Below are 20,162 nucleotides of genomic sequence, written 5' to 3'. Positions count from 1 at the left end.
GAATCAATAAGAACATTAGACTGGCCCAAATTTGTATAGGATGATTTTTACAACATTTTTTTCAACACGGCACCCCCTAAATTGGTGCATTTAGGTGAAAAAATGACTTTCTGAAAGTTTCAGGTCATTTGGCAGAAGCACGAGCTGGCGCAAAGGATTTGAAATTTGTATGGAGATCATCGGCAATATGTATGAAAAATCAACATACTTTCACTCTTTGTGTTCTAAAATATGTTTCCAGTATGCTGGAAAACTCAGAATTTCAGAAGTTGTAGTTCAAACAACGACAAACAAGTTTGTAGAAGATTGTGACGCGATACGAGTTGACTGTGATGAGTTTTTTGCAATTAAATGCGTGTTGTTTGCCCATTTCATCGATATATCGTGAACGGTGTATAGGTGGATTATTAGTACTAACTTAATCGCTCTGTCACACAATGAGAATAACAGATAGAAAGTTTGTGTCCACGGCAAAGTTGTAGCTTATTTTAAAACAAATATCTTTGCAAAAAGTTCAGAGAAAGGTTTGAAAAACTATGAACTGCTGCATTGTGTGACGATGCGACCAAGTATTTGCGATTATTAGCCATACACCGTTCACGATATATCAAATAAATGCGAAAAAACCACACATTAAATTGAGGATAACTCATCACAGTCAACTCGTATCGTGTCACAATCTTCTACAAACTTGTTTTTCGTTGTTTGAACTACAATTCCTGAAATTTTGAGTTTTCTAGCATACTGGAAACATATTTTAGAACACAAAGAGTAAACAAATGTCGATTTTTCATACATTTTGCCGAAAATCTCCATACAAATTTCAAATCTTTTGCGCCAGCTCGTGCTTCTGCCAAATGACCTGAAACTTTCAGAAAGTCATTTTTTTACCTAAAGGCACCAATGTAGGGGGTGCCGCGTGGAATATAGGGATTTTTTTTGTTATGGGCCAGTCTAAAGAACATATGGAAAGGCCATCAAAGTCTTACCTAAGATTTGTAAAACGGTGGAAAAATAGTTTTCTCGCATTGTCAAAGATCTTATAGAATAAGTGAAAATAAAAATCAATAATCTACAGAGTTATAGAAACTTTGGAATAAGTTTCTAAATATGTTCATACAATTTGAAGGTGTACAAAAACTAAGGATATATCGTTTACAGGTGTTCTGGACAAAAAAGGAAGCACCAGTGCCATTAGACTAAAACATTCTTCATCCAGTACATGTTTTGCCTTGATTATTCAACCCAATGCCCGAAAAAGTCCCAAACATGCCGCAACAATTCCCAAAACTCAACTGGCGAACGTGTCCAATCCGCACACACGAAGCAAACGAATTTTCCTTTTAGCTAGCTTACTTATAGTGCTATAGCCATGGACAGACGGTGTTTTGTGTAGATACCTTTCCATCTTTTATCTCACGTCCGACCGACCAACCGGGCGCGTTCTGTTTCTGGCTCGTGAATCCCACTTGGCTCATGTTGCATGTGCTTCCTCGGTTTTAAGCCGTCGCATTAAACACATGTTTTATGATCCTGGTCCGCCCTTCCACCCTACATTTAAGCTCCCTACTAACTTCTCAAGCCGAACACAACACAACAAAACAAAACACACACACAACCGAACTGCTCTATGCCATGCACTTTTTATGCTCACATTTCGGTAATAAAGATTTCTCGTTTCTCGCTCACTCAGGCAAAGAGTAGGTAGGTAGGTTCCTATGGCCGGATGTGCCATCAGCAGGCTGCCAGTTGGGTTTCGCTCTCTGTTTCTCTGGTGTGTTTTTCATTGGTCCTCATACAACGTTCCGTGCACGACAGGCATAAAAAGAACCCTGTCGATGGATCATCAAACTCCGACCGAACTCACAAGAGCCAAGTTTTCTGAATCCAATTTGTGTTGCTATGTGTTGGTAAATTTATTCTGCTCGTTTTATACCTCTCGGTTAGCATTAAATTTCCAATTTGGTTTGGATTCTACAACACAACACCGCGACGGCCGATGTTGAAGACGATGGGCCGGGCCGTTCCGTGCCGGGTTCGGCCGTGCGATCTACACAAAATACACTGTCATCTCCTTTTCCATCCCATTCGATGGAAGCGAAGCAAATGGAAGAAAAACACTTTGAAAATGCTTTCCTGGATCGGGACAAATTTCTGTACGGCGTTCTATGTGAGCGAGTGTTTCCATAGGTAGTATGTACATTAATTTGATTTTTATTAAACTTTTTATTGAAACATTGACTCATTGACAAAATAAAAAATACTCTCGGAACATAAAAACTTTATAAGTAAAATGCCTGAATAAAACAATTTGTAAAAAAAACAAATATCGCAAAATTAATATACGTAGTAAAAACTTTCACATGGATTGCTGAAAATTGGTCATCAGCTTTAAAGAACAACTTCTACAAGATTTGAGATTCTCCGGAACTTCATTTCTACTTTACTGCTTTTTTCTCTGGATTTTCATCCCGAGGAATGAATCGTTCCTCTCAACTTTATTTCAACTTTCAAGTCCTTAACAACATTTTCCAGAACCATAAATGTACTGCGTATTGTTGTTTACCAAGCAACCAAATGCCTTATTGTGCAAACAGTTCGAAAAAAGTTCTATCAAACCCAAAAATCAACTTGGAAGTACCTTTAAGCCGATCAAAACGATTTTGATAGCTACTTGATGTTTTCATAAATTAGAAGCACGAAACAAGTTGGAATTGAAGTATTAAAGCTTGCTTCAGATGGAATTGGAACAAAAACAATTGTATTTTAGTTATTTATTATTAAATTCAAAATTACCAATGTAGCGTTTTCTTCATACTTTTAAGAAAGAATACGGATAAAATTATTCGTCACGGTTTCGAAAAAATTCTCGAATTTTTCCTGTAACACGGCTCATTAGGCGGCGCACACCTTCTTCGTCCATCATTTTAGCTATCTTATTCCACCAGGTCTTCATCTGATTGATGCCTTTGACAACCTTTCCCTTTGCCTTTAGATTCCTATTCATGATTGACCAGTATTTCTCGAAAGGGAGGAACTAGGGGCAGTTGGGTGGGATAACGGTTTTCGGAACAAACTTGAACCCTTTCTCTGCATACCATTTTTGAATGACTTTGCTGTAATGACAGCTTGCCAAATCTGGCCAAAACATTACGGGATGGTCTTGGGATCGAATGAACGGCAAAATTCGTTTTTGGAGACACTCTTTTTGGTATAGTTTTGACGTCATTGTCTTATTTTTAACGAGAACTTTCGTTTTTTCCCCACAGCTGCCAAATCATAGATTTTCGTGAAAATTTGTCGGCAAAAACAAATTCAAATTTGGCTAGAACATCCCTTCAAGCCTTTGCCAAGTAAAATTTTTGATCTAGCATTTGCCCGAAGTCAGCCTGGACATAGGTTTCATCGTCCATCAGAAGACACTCGTCGAACTTGATCAGCACCTGGTCGTATAGCTTCTGAGCACGAATTTCAGCCAAACTATTCTGTGTTATGGTCAGATTTGGCTGTTTGCTAGCTCGATACGCTTGATTCCTTCCCGAAGTCGAATTCCCCTCACGGTACTATGGACAGCACCGAATTTTCTGGCCAAATCACGGTCCGACAGATTGGAATTCCTCTTGATCGTCTTCAAAATCTTACCACGCAGTTTCCGGTCGACAGTTCCTCTCCGACGATTGGCTTGAGGCTTCCAAATAGTCGTCGTGTTTCCTTATACCGTTTGGTGACGCGCCATACGATATTTCTGGGCAATTTCTGATGCAGACCACAATGGATTTTCCAAATTACTGTTCACAATTTTTTCCCTTCTTTAGGCTTCCATGTTGATTGTTTACAAAGTACAGTCGATTTGCGGAGTGTTAAAAATACATAGGTGAAGCTGACAACACTCTCAACACGTAGGGCCAAGTACTTCCAAATCCGTCCACCAGAAGCGCAACAACATGAGAAAAAATTTGTTCCATTTCTGAATATAGCAACCTAAATCTTTACACAAACTTCAGAGTTCCAAAAAAGTACATACGACTTCATATGTAAAAACAATTCGCCGTGTCCAATAAATTTTCTTGCAATTCATAGAAACATGGAAATATATTTGAAAACAAAAAATCTATTCTTTATAAGAAATATTCTTACTCTAGTTTCGAACTTTGTCATTGATGGGCTTGCACATCTTTCAGTCATGTTCTTAGACAGATTTTCCACAAATTCTAATCAGTATTGTGCAGTTTAAAAAAAGCCACCATGTACAGTGATGTACGATAAAATAGCAGCGTCACTAAGTTCCACGAAAAGTGCTTTTAACTCAAGTAAATTTGATTAATTATCATCCAATTGTTGTCCTCTGCCCCGCCGTTGCACAGGATAACGAAAATTGTCAATTTTTCAGTAATTTTTAATTTTTTTTTCCAAAAATAATAATTATTATCAAGTTAATTGGAATGTTTATTGATGAAATAAGGATTTTTACGATATTTTCTGCAGTAAAATATGCAACTTATGAAATTTTTACTTTTTCTTATTTTTTAACGTTGATTTGGGGCTAATTGGATCATATATATATATATGCTCCATTGGGAAGATAACAACACATAGTGTGCCAATGAAAAATAAGAAATAATGGCAAAAATATATGGAATTTCATCACCTCTATGATCACAAACTAAAACGATCCTATTTGGTAAAAAAAACTTGAAAGAAATTTTCATTTTTGCCTTGAACAATGGCCGCCATGACACTTTGCGACAGGATAACAAAGCATGCCGATTTTCGAAAAAATCACGAACTTTTACAAATCTTTCGAGACATGTGGTCATTTAAGCTGATGAAATAACTATCCTGAAGCGAGAATTTTTTTTGGCGAAATGATCTTCAGGAGTATTGATAAAAAGCTTCACAAGAAGAAAAGTACGTTTTGTTCCCAGTGTATCACCAGTATCCACTTTATTTCTCGAAACTTTATATGTTCGAGTTGAAATCTAAGTAACCCATCATTTGATTTTTTATTTTAAAAGACACACATCGTCTTAGCCGATTTAGGCTTACAGACTGGATAAATGACATGGACAACTTAAGATTAACATTTAAAACCCAGTACCGAGATGGGAATCGAACCCATGCCGACAGTGGATCAGCGAATACCGTCTTACCACGCTAACCACTCGACCACCGAGACGTTTTGCTTGCATAAGCAACCTTCTGCACGTCAGTATTTTTATTTGAGGGAAATTATGAAAACTTGTCAAGTAATTGAACAGCAAATGACAACTTGATTTAAATTCGAAAAAAAACTACTTTTTTGCAACTTTTGATCTGCCAAGCAAAACCTAGCGAATCGATTTTCTTCAAATTTCGTGCAATATTTCTTAACTCATATCTACACATTCGGTGAGAAAATGGTGTTGATCCCAAGCGCCCAGTTCAAATGCGAGCTGTGCAAAGCTGTGGATCACCGGTGCTACCATGGGAACGAAAGGGTTAAATGTTACAGAACCTTATAGTTTGTTTAATGGAATTTCAATGACCTAAAATTTCATGTTGCTAGGTCATATAAAAAAGCTCATTACTGGATACATAAGGTTAAAAAACACTCCACTCAAATGGCTTCGGTCAAATGCGACTGCCGTTTTGTTTTTCTAAGAAAATTTTACGTAAGATACGTACGTAAGTAGGATTCTAGGCTCTCAAACCGGTAGCTTTGATTAATTTTAGGATTTTTTATCCAATTTCTCCGATTTTACGGTTTATGTGGACGACCTCCCTTCCTAATTAGATAGCATTTTAACTAGAAGTTCTCATAATAAGCTTCTAAGAGCCCATGGTAACTGAGCCTTCAGAAACATTTTAAGATGTGTAACCATTGGAAAAAATCAGACAAAATTTGGCTCGGCATCAAATTTGCCTGTGCAACTATGAGGCACAGACAACTGGCTTTTTATGATTTTATAAAATTTTTATGTCACTTTTTTCGAACTCTTGAACTTTTGGTTCTTGTTGACCAAAATTATGTGCTTGCCCTGGACCTGTGTAATAAAAACAGTTGAATATTATGGATTTGTTTTAAAAATGGTTGTGCATTAGTAAACGGTGCTGGGAAAAAATGTTTTTTCTACCGGTGTTCCAAATAATAGCAGGGCAGAAAAAACACTCGACAAAACTGCCGAAAAAATTTTTTTGATTTTCTTTTTAAAAATTACCTTTGAAAAGGGTGCGAGCATGATTGAAATAAGCGTTAAAATGAAGTTTGGAAAAATCAATTAAGGCATGCAACGTAGTTAAAAAAAACTAGTATGGGAGAGTGGAAAATTATGGGCCACTTTTTTCTATGTTCCGTAACATTTTCATTATAAAAGATAGAATGAGAATAAAAAATGGTATGGTTTTCTACATTTTTAAGCTGTCACTAGGCATTTTTTTAAATTTTTAATAACTTATTTTTCCAAAGTTCTGACTGTTTTAAAAAAGCTATGTTTTTTGGATTTTGAAAAATTGTGTGGAATCGTGGGCCACTAAATCCAAATTGACCAAATAACATGCAAAGTTTATGAGTTGGCCCAAAACTGTAATTTCAAAATTTATTTCGTTATTTTAAAGCAATTTCAGATGATGAATTAAAAAAAGAGAGTTGTGTATGATCAAATTGATTCAAAAACCTGGCTCGCGAAAGTTTTGGCAAAAGTCCTTATATAGGATGGACACAATATTTTTCATAATTCTTCATTTGGCATAAGAAAACTAGGATAGGGAAAACGTATTTTATGTTCTGAATGTGTATAAAAATATAACAATATAGCTGGCCCAGGATACCCTACAAAATGTGGCCCACGATTCCCCACTAGCTATGATTTGCAAATTTGTTGCGTTTGTGTGGCTCACTGATGTTTAATCAAAAATTCTTTTTCCACGTGAAAGAACATGACAAAACTAAGATCATAAGGGTATGAACATATTTTTGTTATGAACTTTATCTTTCCAATCGATGCAATTAGCGAGTGCTTGTTCAATTATGTAAGTTTTTTTTGGTTTAGCTTTTTTAAACGACAAAACGACAACGATGACAGTTGGATTGAGATTTTTATCCCCATGGCCCACGTTACCCCACTCTCCTCTAGACATTTTTCCTTTTATCAAAATCTTGGTACTGTGCAACATCTGTTGTTGTTAAATGGTTGTTACAAATATTTATTTAATTGGAAAGGTTTTTATATCAATCTCAAACTCCGGGTAGATTTGGTATGTTTTAAGCAAACTAAAACCAATTCCAAAATCGGTAGATACTTGCTCATTACAATCTTTAAACTAGAAGACAATTTCTGATAAAAAGGATTTAAAAAAAATATAGTTTAGATGATAGTTGTAATAAAAAAATATCATTTGAAATGCTTGTTTTCATATTTCTATGGATATTGATAAAAAAACAGTACTTTATAAATGTGTCGATTCTTTTTTTAAATTAAAAATGGTGAATCGAATCTTCCATTATCCATAATCCATATCTCAGAAACTACGCAACGCCTTTACTGAAATTTTATGGAGTAATTATTGAAATATAGAGCTAGCATGTCTAAAGGTTTTGAAATGTTCTATAAATGGAGTCAAAATTACACGAGGTACAATATTTCGGGAATTAAAAAAATATATTTTATGTTCAACAACTATTATATCTATTCCAGTCAAAATTTCAAAACAATATAGTACGATTAAGATTTCAAAACACAAATGAATCGTTCATTTCTGCTTTTCATTATTGCCTTGGTCATTTTGGACATTTTTTGACTGATTTTCGGATGGAAAAGAACCGTCCAAAGCCCGATTTTCGTAGAATTACTGTATCTCAGGCCACACTTACTTAAGAAAGCTCAAATTTTGTAAAATCATAGCGTGATAGTTGTACTATCTTACGCTGAAAATTTGAACAAATAATGTCATAGTAAAAAGTAAAATTTACGGAACTTCAAAATCGAAGTGACAGTGCATTTGCTTCCATTTTCTATACAATTTCTGTATTTGTTCTACAGAATTTTCTACTACATCATCAGAATACTGAAAATCTCAATATTATTCAAAAACAAGCGTCAAATAAAGTTTGTTTTTTCAAACATGTTTATTTCGTTATTCTAGCAAAAACATGTTTGCAGAATTTTTTTGGTCGTTTGTATGGTACGGTATGATTGTTCTATTCTGACGTTATATGCAGGTATTTGAATATCTAATTGGAATAATTACGATTTTTTTCGTTCTAAAATATGGGTGACACGGCGTTTTTGGCCTTCAGTGGCAAGTCTAAATAAAAAATAAACGCACTTAGGAAGTTCCTTCATAGGTACTTTTCTTTAAAATGAACTGATTCTTCGCACTAGAAATATCCACTGTATCTGTTATTCACTTTACCTATAGCACTGAACCGAATCGTATTCAATTCAAGTGGCATGCACATGGATTTGATTGCTAATCAGTCCAGTTGTCGATTTTCAAGAGTTAAATATAAGAATTGTTACTATGCGGCACCTTACTATATTGAGCTTTGTACTACACGAAAAGCAATTTGTGAACTGACTTCTTCTTCAACAAACTTAAAAAAATCAATTCATGCTTGTACAATTCAATTTAGTCCCTCTATTAGGGGCCCTCTTCAAGCAATTAATATCTGTCAAATTCTGCCACCTACTAGAAAATTGCCGAGTTTGCGCAGTACGCAGCAGAAATGTGCAGGCTGTCAGAGACACATATACCTTTAATTCGATATGGGCTAACAAATTATGCATACCCGCTATGGTAGTTACTGGATTCGAGTTTAACTTTCCGGTATACTTGACCATCGGTCAAGAATTTATAAAGGTTTAGCTTGTTTTTTTTTTTTTGTGGACATAGTTTTTCATCGATATTTGTTACGACAATCCTTTCTGAGCTATAACAAATTTTGAAAGATGATAACACAAATGTAGAATAGCATTTTTGGTGCTTATGCAATAAAAACTGATTTTTAAAGAATCTAACGCTAACGTCAGATTCAAATCTGGCGTCAGAATTTGTCCATGAACATGGCTGGGAAAAAGAAAAAAAAATTAAAAGATCTTTCGAATGTCAAATTGGTCTGATAAAATCATCAACCACTGAGTAGGTAACAAATTTTATGGCTTTATTATTTTTTTATGTCTTTTACAAAGTACCTTCCCAATATTCCTCTATCAGGTTTAATCAGCTTTATCGAGTATTCTAATACAACTTCTTTTCAGCTCAATTTTTAAGTAGCTAAACGAACTTTAAAGTTGACAAAGAGTTCGTTTAAATAGCTAAACAACTTATAACAAGCTTCAAAAGGCATTTTTATAAGCAGTACAAAAAATGGAAAAAAATACTTCTTCGATCCTTCATATGCCACCTCCGCTTAATTTGATTCAAATCAATCAACTATATTTGTTACTTACTCACATTTAAATAACATGTTCTTACCAAGCCTCGAACCCGAGCTCACCGCTTGAAAATCGAGCTACATACTTGCTGCTCTATATGAACATCGTGAGTAGGCAACGATTTTACTTGATGGGATGATTTTCTTTAAAACGACTTTCCAGTTCATAATTTCTACTTCATTCCCATTTTCTAGTTATTAAAAAGTTCTTCCGAAACCCTTAAACCCTTCACATTGTCGTTTCCCACGTTACACACGTGTTTGTTTATGGAAACATGAGTTGAAGTACGAGACAAGTAGAATTAAGCCTTTAAATCTACTTCAAAGTTCCTGAATTGCGATGTTGCTTTTGAACGCCCGTGAGAACTAATTAAAAACTTTCAAGTTTACAAAAGAGTGCAACAGAGATTTTTCGAACTATTGAGCTGTACAAAAAGACTTGTAACCCTTTGATAGCTACTTCATGTGGAAAAAATGGGAAATTCGTAACAAGCAGATTGTTTTTCTTCAAACCAACTTTAAAGTTCTCAAAAAGTAGAAACAGAATTTAAAATAGTAATTTGAAGCTTTATATGAGCTTTGACTGAACTTGATAGAGAATGAAGTTCCATGGACCTCGAAATAGTATTTTGAACAGCACAAAAGCGGATTGAATCTTCGAAATTCTTTACAAGATTTTTTAAAAAACCATCAAAGATAGTTGGCAGATAATTTGCACTGGGCCAGGCAGTGGTGCTCATTTGGATCACATGTTTCAATCTGGTTCAACATCGTCTCTTGTGATTGGAATGGTTTACATTTTCAAAGTTTTTATCTAGTGCTATAATCTTTTGCAAAACATATTTCACTATTTTCGATATAAAGTATTAGTTTTAGTGTTAATATAATTCGACATTTTATTACGATTCAAATTGTTGGCTGCTGTCTGGTGCAACTGTGATCGAGTATAAATCTTGGGCTTGAACTCACAACCATTGGCTCGGACGACATGAACGTTGGGCAGGCCAGATTGGTGTATTTAAAATACAATACTATTCCATATTTTGCACTAATTTTAAATTTAGCGGAAATGCAGTATATTTTGTGAAGCAATCACATTTTTCAAAGAAAAAGTCTGCTTTTTATGACAGTTAGATTTCAAATTTGTCCATAAATAATCGCTTTCCATAAATCAAGGTTTTCGCTTCTAAGCTTAGTTCTTTTAGAAATGGGACACTTTCTTTTGCTTATAACTTATTTACCTACAAGTAATCGGACATTCAAAATTTTGACAGCATTTTACTGCATGTAAAAAGTAGGGGAGATTGGCCACTTGCTTTCTTTGCTTCATAACTTCTTTATTTTAAAAGATACATGGTTTTTGAGATACACGCATTCGTAACTATCCCATTTCTGAATGCCCTAAGCTTTATTTGAGTTATCAGTTACAATTTGAAAATATCAGTTGTATCATTTAAATCATCGTTTGGCAAACCCTCTGCATGTAAGCCCACATAGGGCAATGGACTTATTTTCGACCACCTTGCATCTTTTTTTCCAACATTTCACTCATTAAGAGGTGTAAATACGCCTATAGAACAAGTTAATCATAAAAGTTTGAACACAACTATTTTTGAAGGTGATGGAAAGTATATTTAAAGCTCGTTCCTATGATTCTACAGCCAAAAAAGTACTAAAAATGCAGTTCTTTGGCCCGTGTGGCTATTTCATTTTAGTAAAAAAAAAAAAAAATTTTTTAAATTTTCCTCAACATATTATAGCTTTTTGTAAAACAAGAGTTGTAATCATAAAAGTAAACTTTTGTGAATTTTTCAGCGAAAATAAAAAGTTTTACAATAAAAGATCGCATTAGTTTCGCACAATTTTAGGTTGTTTGAATCTATGTACGCTACAGTACTAAATCCAAACCAAAACCACGTAGGTTTTGGAGTCGAGATACATCGCGGAGCTGATGATGAAGGACTTTTTTTTTAACTTTTTTTTGAATCGCCTGAAGAAGAGTTGTGTTGCGTTTCGAAATTTAATCCTAAAGTTAAGCCGATAAGCCACAGAAAACTGACTAGTATTTTACACTTCACAACACGTTTCGTCGAGATTTCAGCTTTCGGAAATCAAAGCATTTTAAACATTTGTTCTATTACACGCTAAATAATTTAGAAATTAAATACACGGGATTTTTCACGTAAACTAAGCTTTTGATGCATCCAATCGAATCTACGTGAGTCTTCTAGTAAATACTTTATTTTCACATGACTGACTCATCAATTTCATGTATAATCTTAGAGGATGACATAAAACAAGAGCTTTTGAATTAAATGAAATTCCGAGTTTTTATCTACAGGGAGCTCCTAAAAAAATATAAACAAAAAACCTAGCCAAAAAAAACTTAAGTTTGTCGATTATAAAATAACCATTTTTTCTGCAATTTTATACACGAAAATTGAGCAATTTTTTTCTCAACTGATGATACGCAATTTGTAGTCCTTTTCATTTCATTTCAACTTATAACGGTAAGATTCAAAGTGGAGCGGCAGGAAACTGAAGCCGTCATCTTTGCTGCCGCAGTCGTCACCGTAACAGACGTCGCCATCGTCGTCACGTTTCACATGGCCAGGACCACAAAACCTATCGACCGACTAAAAATGGAGAGGAAGCCCGCTTGAAAATCATCAAGAGGATAAACTTTGACGATGCTTTTAAGCAAACAAGTGCTGAAAACCTCCCCCATTTTCGGTACCGATATACGATGTGAATAGTCAGAACTCTTTCCCTTTGAGCCGCTTCTACGCGTCTGTGTGTGTATATAAGGTGAAATGTGTACGCAAGCAAAGGGGTTGAACTCTAATGGCTTTTATCAGATTTCTGTTTGTGATTGGGCTTCAGTTCCTGATTCACTCTTATCAGAGGGCAGCTATCGTATTGAAGTCAGATCGGGTATGCTAACAGGGTTTGGCGGTTTGATGAAGATAATTTCATAGTAGACGACGAAAAAGAAACATTATTCAATAAAATTTGTCACCACTGCGTAAATAAGAAAAAAAAAATGCACTGTTATTGTTCTCAGAAATATTTTACTCGATGAACTATTTGCGGTAACTACACTAAATTTATTTTAAAAATGTGATATCAGACCACCACAATATGCATTATCAGATATCAGTAAAACAAGTACAATATGCATTATCAGATATCAGTAAAATGTTTGTTTCTAAGTCATTTGAGAATTTAAGCAAACTTATTTTTTAATCAATTTAGCTTCAAGAACCTTGTCAAAAATGATCAAATTATTAAACAATGAAAAAAAAAACTAAATACGGACTACGAAAAACTCAATGAACGAAATCCAATATCTCAAAAATTTTCGTGCATGCAACGTATTTTCATGTTCGGGAGAAAATGAGAGGGAGCTTTACCAAAGCAAAACGAAAACTCTGCAATAAAATATTATTTACATAAATTAAAAAATAAAACACTGATCAAATAATCATAAATTTTCACCCGTTTCCACACATTTCTCCTTCTGCTCACGGCAATCGTACGTAGAAAACAAAGTTTCCTAAGTGCAGGAAAGAGAGAAACGTTCGGTTTCGGTGAAACAGCCCTGACCGGGCCCGGTTTCAACTGAATCGTCGGACGGTTCGGTTGGAACATCGGGAAAAATATGGGTGCCATAAAATGGAAAAATGACTCTCCACTTCTTCGTAAACGATTCAATTTTTTCGTGTCTGTGGAAATAACAATGGGCTCCATGTTTCGAATGCAATAACAAATTTCATAATTGTTCAAATGAATACATGTATGATATCAATTCCCAATATTTTTATAGATTACTACTTGCTAAAATTAAAATTTAATATGTTTCTTTAACGATTGATTCACTATTACACCCAGTGTTCGGCATCGCTAACTGAAAAATTAGCGCCGAAAATTAAATCGCTAACTCATACAAAGCTAGCGATCGCTAATTAAATACGTTAAATGTGCCAAAAAAGTTATCGTTTTAAGCTTAAAGCGCTAATCGCTAATCGCTAACTGTTTATTTACCAACATTAAGGCCGGAACAAATATCAAATTTTCTTTTAATCACGCACTTCTCCCTTTCGATTTTTCCAACTCCCCAAGGGGGAATTAATCAAGTTTTAAGTATTTAATTTAAAATTAGATAAATTGATCGTATTTTCATGAAATTATATGAGCAAAACCAAAACTGTCAAAGATAGGAGTTCAAACGAGTCTCTGTGTTCTATAAATTAAAACAAACGATTTTTGAACAATTAAAGAAAGAGCAAAAGAACAGAATGTGGAAAATGGGAGCTTTATCTCTCTTTTTTTTTAATTTAAATTTTGGTTAAAAATTAACTCGATTTATCGGTTTTGTGCAAAGTAGATAGTATGCAATTTTGTTGCAAAAAATTAGAGATGTACCGAATAGTGGTATTCGGCGAACGGCCAAATGCCGAATATTGACCTTTTCAACTATTCGGCCAAACGAATATTCGGTCGAATATTCTGTTGAGTTTTCAATAGAAATACTTCTATTTCTACTCCTATTTCTAATAGAAATCAACTATTTTTGCCATCTTAATGGCCCTCATGTTTTTAAGCCGATTATTCGCAACCAGATGTATCAGATCTTTTTTAAGTAGAGGTCACTTTGATTTTCAAAATGTCACCATTAGCTGAAAGGACATCAGATGACTTGTCGCTTCTAGGACATTTATCTCAAACGAGATTGGGTTCAAGTGAAATCTGGGACAAAACATGTCAAAACAGGTGCCAAGCTATTTGAAATTTCTATTTTTATATCGAATTAGATAAATGTCTTATTTTTGCTGAAAGTCATCAAAATAGTTGCTAAAAAGAACGATGATCTGTAACCTTAAGTATACAATAATTTCTACGACACGTATCCCCACGGCCGGGTCTGAAATATTTTTTGAAAAACTTGTAAAAAAGGGAAAATCTGAACAGAAGCTATGCATTATTCTCAAACCTACAAGAGGAAAAAGAAATAAAATTACTTGAAATTTAAAGTTTTCATCGAATAACAATAGCAGTATTCAAATCGTATCTAACGAATAAATTTACTCTAAAAAATCGTTTGTAACACAAAATTTAAAAATTTTCAACAAGACATTTGAGTTTTTAATTTAATTAAGCAAAAAATCTGAATAAACCCGGGTAAAATCCAGAATGCTTAAAAAATATATGTGGCCATCATAGTCAGATTTAACTTTCTCAAATTCTTTATTTGGTTTATGGGCAAGCCTGGATATCAAGAAAATTTGGAATAATCGATAATCAAAGTATATAGCTATCTACAGTGAAAAATTCACGGATACCTCTAAAATGTTTTACTGAAACCATAAGATGATGATGATTTTGAAGCTTTTTCAACATTACTTTTGGATATTATATAAATTTTTCAACATGAGTTAAAAAATTTGACAAGTTTTTTCTTGTATGAATATAAAAAAAAATAAATATTCGGCCTATTCGGCCGAATACCTAGCTCAACTATTCGGTGAGCCGAATATTCGGCTTAACGGTTTTTTGGCGGTATTCGGCGCCGAATATTCGGCCGACCGAATATTCGATACATCTCTACAAAAAATCTATTGTGCAATCATTTTTTTTTTTTGTTTTGGCTTTATTTTACATAATCCTCATTTAAAATCTTTAACCTGTTCACCCCTTTTTCAAATTTGCAGGAGCATTGTCAAACGTGAACATTTATACAATTTCTATTTGAACTTAAAACGAAGGCTACAACAGTGATATGAACTGATCTGTAAAATCTCTAAAAACCTGTATTGTTAAAAGTAAATAGCTCAACCGCTTGAAAACAAATGCTGATGAAGATATGTTTAAAATAGTTTTATATTGTTTAACACCTTTTATTGTTATCTTCTTCTGTAAAAGTTGCTAAAAAAGTGCTTAAAGAGAGAAAAATGGCACTAAATACATCTTTTCTCTTACTCTAGCACGCATTCCTCCAATGAATCCAATTAAGCAATCAGAATGATGCTCAATGTCACTTTGACATTTGTTTATTCTATCAGTAGATTTATTCTATCACTAAGAATTCGAGAGATTGATACAAATATATGGGAGTTAGCGATCTTCAATTAGCGGAACCAAAAAATAGCGGAACTTTTCAATTCGCTAAATCAATCCAAACTTAGCGGCAAAATTAAATCGCTAACAAAAAGTTAGCGGACTAACTAGCGAATAGCGGATTAGCGCTTCTGTGCCGGACACTGATTACACCTAAACTATAATATCCCAGTTTTGAGTTAATTATTATGTTACATATTATAAGTACACTTCATGATAAAAAAAAACATTCGAATAAAAGCTTCAAAATAACAATATTTTACTTTATTAAGCCTTAGGTTATGAATAAAGCATAATTTAAACATATTTTCGATCCAAAGAGCTACGATGATTGGGGTTAACACCGATGAAGTTTCATTTAGGATAATTCCATCAAAGATTTGGCATATTCAAAAAACCATAAACTAAGAAGGTTACATGAAGCCAGAATCTGCCAGAATGCAGTATAGAAGCTATGGCATAATGGAAAGAGCAGCAGACTTTTACGGAATGTTCAAAAGATATTTTTTCGATTATACCATATAGGTTGATGGTTTCGTGGTCTCCAAGATGCTAGTCGTAAGAGTCATGACTCATGAGTTTAGTGATCAGTATTTGATTATCGACGCCACTTTTATCAAGTGAGCTTTGAAATTAAATCGTCACAGCGTGCGTTGAAATCTGATGTGTCTCTTGGTTTAATTCGTAGACATAAAAAAACAGACAGAAAAGCAGTGTTTTCAAAACAAACAAAAAACGTGATATAACCATTGCTTAATAAAGTGACCATCTAGTGTTATATCCTTAACGCTGATGTAATCGTTCAAGAAAAGATTATGCAAATAAAATAGATGGCCGAACGGTTGTTTAAACTTTTACAACATAGAGTCTCTTCAAGAGAGACTCTCTTGTTTGGTGTGGTAAAACGAAGTTTTTTAATATATGTATACTTATTGTTGATAAGTTGATAAGTATTGTCATAAATTTATAAATGTTCAAAACTGTTCCGATTCTACATATGTTTCAAGCAAAGCTGAACAACTTAAATGTAAAAGAAAGTAAATGTTTCTCAAAAAAGAAAGCAACAAACAATTTAAAATGTTAATGATAATGTAATTTTTGATGTTTCCGAGCTCCAAACTATTGATAAGTAACCAACAAACATTTTGGCTTATTAAAAATGACAACTCGTTGAACAATTGCTAAGTTGAAGTGCTGTTTCAGTTTGCTAGCTGATTTATTTTCATAATCGACAGTAATTCTTTCAGAAATAGGGGAGATAAGGGCATAACGAGCACCCTGGGCTTAATAAACACTCCTTTTTTCTACAAAAGTACGAATTTTCTTAAACAAATTTTCATGAGGATTTGTTTCGTACTACCTATAGTATTAATTATTCACCAAAAAAGAAATATCCTTTTCATATTTACAGAAATATTAAATAATAACCAGCTAGGTTCTCAAGAGACGAAAATATTATAATTTTTGAGCACCACCAAATAAGCTTTTATGACCTTTAAATCATCTTGATCTGAAATGTACGCACTGCAACATGATCTACACATTGTTTCTCAATTTTCAACATCATAAAATTTTTGATTTTTCACTTTAATCAATTTTAAAACACTTTTTTACTTTAATTTGTTAACCTGGGGCGAACAGAGCACTATCAATCAAGGCAAGATGAGCGTTTTCTGCCGGGAAAACTAGCAGCGAATTCAACTCGATGAAGTGAACTATATAATAGAGCTCATCTTGCCTTGATTAATGGTGCTTATACTGCCCCAGAGGGGTTCTCATTATGCCTCTACAGTGGCTTGTTTTCAGCTTTTGGCAAAAAAATTTAAAATACATTTTTTAAACGTTTTTATCAACTTTTTCAAGTATCAGCCAGTTAGAAAATAGACTCTTTTAGTGTCTGACCACGAAACAATGATGTAATTCACATATTATAGCTGTTCTCTATGGTTAAATATGCGTTTTCCTTAAGGTGGCCATTATGCCCTTATATCCCCTGCTCAAATAGAATAATTCTAAAATAAAGAATGGCTTCCCCGATGCATTAGGAGAGTCGTTTTTGGATTATCATTTAATTGACGTTTGATTTCGTTTTCACTGAATAAATTCTCTAAATCAAGATGACTAAGAGCTGAATGGCAGCTTCTTAGTGAAATTTCAACCAGATAGAAGATTAAAAATTCGACCAAGATGAATGTTTGTGGGCTAAATTTTCTTAAAACATTACGTAATTCAACTGTTCAAGTTCTGAAGAGGGAACGAGCTGAAGTGCTTTCTACTGATTTTTTGACTGCAAAAAGTTAAACAAAATCCAACTTACAATGCAAGGGAGAATAATATGACCCAACCATAACTCTTGCCTAGCCCACTGTGCACAAATGGCTTGAGTGTGTAGGTGAATATTTATTGTATAGATTAAAGCCGGATTTCGAAAGGAAGAAGCTAACGTACATTGCTGGAGAGACTAGCGAAAGAGAGCATGATATTGATGAGAGGAATTTCGAAATGGAATACGCAAGGGGTGGAAGTTTTAAATTGCATATCATTAAAGAACAATATTTTATGTTCTTTCCTAGCCAACAGAGAAATTTAATAGAAAATCGATAGCCGTCCTCCATATTTGATTTTCGCCTTTCATTTGAATTTTATATATAGTTGGGCTATGTTTTTAATGTCAGAAGAACATTTACTTTGTAACATGGATGTTTAATACATATGCATTAAATTTACTCACTTAATCAGCTGCTTTGTTCTCTCACTCCACGAATAATGTTGCTAAATCGATTCACAGAAACACTTCACTTGCAGTTTATGATCGCAGATGTGTCATACTTGGAATTAGTTATCAACTACGTAATGAAGAAATATTCAGCACTATGTTCAATCACACACAATCTACATGCACAGATAAGAGGAAAAAAACGTGGATTAAATTTTAAAGGCTTCTTTCTACCAGTTTCACGAACGGAGCATGTTTTTTCATACTTTTCTTCCTAGTCATGAAAAGAATTTATATGCGAACGTGACGTGAGCTTTTTCTCGTTTCAGCTTATAGAGGTATACGACTTCTAGCTAATGTTGAAGTAAAATTCGACCAGGAAGAGAGGAGAAACGTAACACCATAATTAATGAAGATTTATTTGATTGATTTTTTTCACTCATCTAGCAGTCATCTGTCTCGCATTTACTGCCAAGCAACGGAACATTAAGAGGGCCTTGCCAAAGGAAGACAGCCTCTTCACACCAGACTTGCTCTCAGCTCATTCGACCAAAACCAACGTGAGGAAGGAGGTGCTGGCGACAGACGCTAGCTTAGCACAGCTTGCCATAAGCGAACGAAGCATCGATGTATTGATTATACACACACACTACCATGGCAAAGCAATTTATTGAACATTAGCTGCAAAACGCACCTTGAAGGCAAAAAAAACACAAAATCGTCTGGAGCAAGTACTTCCTCTTTTGTAAAATTACCCCTCCTATAATCTCACTTACAGATGTAGCTATTTCTAAGCGTACTAATGCACTAAAGCTCACCAATATTTTATGTTAATTTTTACCGTCACAGTATAAGTATGATAATCAAATATTAAAATTTATATGCTAATCACTTTTGACAAAAATGTATCTTTCCCCCGACAGAAAACGAACCGTTTTTGACAAACACTTGCTGACGAATGAAGAACAAGCTAGGAGCAAATTCAATCCGAGGGCCACCAAATCAGAAAGAGAGATTACTCGGTCTCTCTTCTAAAACAAGATGAGAGAAATTGGGAAGGAGGAGAGCCGCATTTTGAGCCGCTCTCTTGTCGGCCATCATTGTTTACAAATAAACATCAATCAAACTTTAAATCGACACATGTGTGTGTGAAAGAAATAATTTTCAGCGGCGATAAAAGTAAACAAAGCGCCGTCGACTCTCTCATCTGACGTCACTGATAACAGTTGAGCTTGTATGTACACAGTTGAAGAAAAGTTTTCAGAATAGGTTAAAAATTTATTTTTTTAAGCTTAAGCTCCATTTTCGCCTCAAGTAATAAGGAAGGCGAAACAATCATATTTTACAAATACAACTTTTTTTTTAAATAAATGTTTTATGAAAAAGTTGTACAAAAGTGGGCTCAAATATTGTCATTGAAGTTGAAATCCGAAGTTTTCGCGCTGGTGATCGGCAACCTTGCCAACTAGCGACGTTGTGAAATATCATTACTGGCAACGCTTTTGTAAAGTAATAACCAGCGTGCCTATACAGCTACGGGTGGTTGCATATTGAGCAACAGTATAGGCAAGGAGTACCAAAAGTTTCTCATTGGTGGGGGTGGAGACGGAGCGCTTTTTGACAGCGAATTGTTCGCCTACAATGCCTACGATTACGATTGCCTGTCACAAGATGGACGATTTCGTGTATTCACGCAGAGTAAACTTGAATTTTGGAACGAATTAAATCTGACTTTGATTCAAAACATTCATTTTTTTGAATCAAGCTCCTGTTTTCTTTGAATCAATGAATTATAGTTTTGATTGAAAAGAATAATTTTTGAAAGAAAGAATAAATTTTTTGAATTGAATAACTTTGGACTTTGATTTCAAACAAATTCTTTGATTCAAAAGAAATTTGTTCAATTGCATATTTCCT

At 34.3% G+C, this 20,162-nt stretch overlaps 1 protein-coding gene across 5 annotated transcripts in view; it reads right to left on the bottom strand.

Moving 5' to 3' along the window:
- LOC129749159 (uncharacterized) overlaps positions 1 to 19,194 on the bottom strand; it is a 65,964-nt gene extending 46,770 nt beyond the window's left edge. The window contains exons 1-2 of one of the 5 annotated variants that reach the window (XM_055744053.1): positions 19,064 to 19,194; positions 18,261 to 18,421 (exon numbers count right to left, since the gene is read on the bottom strand). The gene's annotated coding sequence lies outside the window, so the exon portion shown is untranslated. Of the gene's footprint in view, positions 1 to 8,391; positions 8,530 to 18,260; positions 18,422 to 19,021 lie in introns of those variants that run through there. The other 4 variants (XM_055744054.1, XM_055744055.1, XM_055744056.1 and 1 more) reach the window with 4 other exon arrangements.
- Between the last annotated feature and the right edge of the window lie 968 nt (positions 19,195 to 20,162).

This window comes from Uranotaenia lowii, chromosome 2 (genome assembly GCF_029784155.1).
Source record: "Uranotaenia lowii strain MFRU-FL chromosome 2, ASM2978415v1, whole genome shotgun sequence".
NCBI lineage: Eukaryota > Metazoa > Arthropoda > Insecta > Diptera > Culicidae > Uranotaenia > Uranotaenia lowii.
Note: the sequence above shows the minus strand (reverse complement) of the source record. Positions and strands in the feature narration are given on the sequence as shown.